Source organism: Poecile atricapillus, chromosome 20, assembly GCF_030490865.1.
Source record: "Poecile atricapillus isolate bPoeAtr1 chromosome 20, bPoeAtr1.hap1, whole genome shotgun sequence".
NCBI lineage: Eukaryota > Metazoa > Chordata > Aves > Passeriformes > Paridae > Poecile > Poecile atricapillus.
In genome coordinates this window covers 10,324,052-10,326,797 of record NC_081268.1, presented here as the reverse complement: position 1 = coordinate 10,326,797, position 2,746 = coordinate 10,324,052, and the positions used below count along the sequence as shown (strand labels likewise).

At 49.9% G+C, this 2,746-nt stretch overlaps 1 non-coding gene across 1 annotated transcript; it reads left to right on the top strand.

The window, feature by feature from the left end:
- Positions 1-747: 747 nt before the first annotated feature.
- TRNAT-AGU (transfer RNA threonine (anticodon AGU)) lies at positions 748-820 on the top strand. Its single transcript has one exon. It is a non-coding gene; the product is annotated as a tRNA-Thr (tRNA).
- Positions 821-2,746: the final 1,926 nt, after the last annotated feature.

Sequence of the window (2,746 nt, the reverse complement as noted above, 5' to 3'; positions counted from 1 at the left end):
AGGGTTTAATGCACAGCCAGCATCCTCTCCTGGACTTGCTGACAGTCTCCACAAATACTTCCCTCAAATTTGAGGTGTTCCAGATGGGGCTTTTCTATTCCAGCTCTGCAGGAGTTGCCTGTTGGATGTGAGGAAGCTGAGACTCGCTGCACAAGGGGCTGTGCAGGGCCAGAGCTGTGCAGAAATCCCCCAAGGGCCAGCCCAGGGCACCACGGTGGGAGATCTCCAGGAGGAGTGTCCCAGTCACTCTGGCACTGCCCATACTGAACAATTCTACACAAATATTCCTGGGTATCACAGGGATTCTCAGTGGCCAAATGCTAAATGCAAAGCTCTGTTCTCTGTCTTTCTTGCTTCCTCCACATCCACCCCACTCTTGTGACAGTTTCACCCCAGCTGGAAGCTCAGCCTGGGGAGTGCTCAGTCCTGCAGTCCATCAGGTTCAGCCTTGAGGTGGCATCCAAAGGGCTCCCCAGGGGAGGATGAAGCAGCAGCTTGGGCTGGGGAAGAGGGAATTATCCATCTTGATGTCCTGACAGGAATGAGCTGAAGGAGAGTAAACTCCAGCTTTGGGATCACCTTGTGGTGGTGGTTTTGTGTCTCTGATGAGTTTTGGTGCAGTTTGGAAAGAGAATTGCAAATCCTTGGAGCAGCACATTCCAGCAGTGTTGGTGCCGTTTCACAGCAGAATTCTGAGAAAATTGGGATCTGAAATGTCTGCAGAGGCAAAAGAAGCCAAATTCCAGCGGCTCCATAGCTCAGGGGTTAGAGCACTGGTCTAGTAAACCAGGGGTCGTGAGTTCAAATCTCACTGGAGCCTGGGGAGGGTCTGCACCTCCTGCAAAGACCTCGCTGCTTTATCTTCCTGTTTATTCCCAAAGTCTTCCTCGTGTTGCTTTTTGGAGCATCCAGCCTGAGGGAAACACAGCCATCCCCCAGCACCTACACCAAACAACAGGCGATGAGGAGCAGAGAAACCAGCAGTGGTCAGAGCTGGACCCTTGAAATATTTTTAATGAACAGCACTCGGAGAAGGGGAACAGCCAGTGATGGGACTTGGAGGCTTCTGGAGCCTGCAGAATCTGTGAGGGTCATTGATGGACAAAGCTGGAATGGCTGCCAGGTATTTACAGCCAGGGCTGCTTCATCTCTTCAGACATCAGCAGGACGATCAAATTATGGCTCCAGAGCTCAGTAATTGCAGAGCTGGCTGAAAACATTATAAATATGGTTTGTGGGGAAGCAGTAACATCAGTCATCTACAGAACCCTGCTGGGGGGACTGGAAAGTGATCATTTCTACAAATAAAGTAATGAGTAGGAATTAACCTATTTTGCATCTTGAATTCCATGAATTCCTGTCCAGATTTATGAGATTTCCTCCTGTGCCTTTGCACATCTCTTTCCCCTGTTCATTTCCAAGTAGACTCCCTATATTGAGTCCAAATGAGCCAAACCAGTGATGGAAAAGGTAATTTCTGGATTTCAAAAGGGCCTTTTCCATCTGAGGGAAGGAAGGCTCAAAAGCCTGAAAGATTTTTGTCCTGTGGAGAGGGACACAGGGTGGCATGAGGGACATGGGGCTTTGTTTGCCTCTCCCCAGGCTGGTTCTTTCCAGCTCTGTTGTCCCAGAAAAGTGAGCTTTGGAGGATTCATGTATTTCCTTCCCACGGGAAGTGACCTGCAGGAATTTCCCTGCTTTCCTCTGCATATATCCCAATAAGGACAAAGAAACAGAAGCCAGCAGAGTTCCCATTAATCTGCAATTAATAAACAAGCACAAGTTCCTGTTATTTTAACTCCAGGTCCTGGAAAATGGGCAGATGGGCTTTACTAAAGTGGAATTTATCTGCAGGCTGTTGTGGCTCTACCTGGCTTCCCCCTGTCCCTCATTCCAGCTTTATCTTTTTATTTGGCTTTCAGAGGAGACCACAGAGCAAGACCCAAAAAGATCTTTGTGGTTCAAGTTCACTTTTGCAATCAGGCTGTGGGTTCAGCTTAGCTGAGCCTGGTGGGGATGGAAATGATCCTCTGAAAAATTAATGTCTTTCCTTTCTGTGCAAAGAGGACAAATGTTCAGGATGTGTTTTACTGAATTCTTAATCTCTGCAGTAGCAGATATTAATGCCAGAGCTCCTCTCCCAGTGACCCTGCTGCAATGCAGAGCCCAAACTCTCTGATGCTGCTTGTTGAACACTGCCCTGGGGCAGATGTGACTTTTACCAGGGGACCTGGCCCTGGAGTCCCTTTGTATCCATCAGCCATCATCTCCTTCTCTTTCAAAGACAGAGCTTGACTAGAGGGGGAAAGAGGGCAAGGTGGTTTATATCCAAATGCTGAAGCCCAGCTGAATGTGGGAGTCAGGGGGGGAACCCCTTCACTGTCCCCCAGGGAATGGGCACGGCCCCGAGGCTGCCGGAGCTCCAGGAGGGTTTGGACAGCGCTGCCAGGGGTGCTCAGGGTGGGAGGTTGGGGTGTCTGGGCAGGGCCAGGGGTTCCTCAGTGATCCCTGGGGTCCATCCCAACTCAAGAGATTCTGTGATTCCATGGTCTTTGTTACCTGTGAGAGAGATCCCGTGGACAGGTAACAGCACTGGGAAAATGTCTCAAAGCCATTGGGGCAGCTTTTCAAGACTCTTCCTTAGCATGCATTGTGCTGTGCACAGCTCCCTGTGCAGGAAAAGCTGCAGCTCCCAGCCTCTCCTGACTGCTGCTCACCCTTAAAATTCCCATATCCTGTCTTTTCC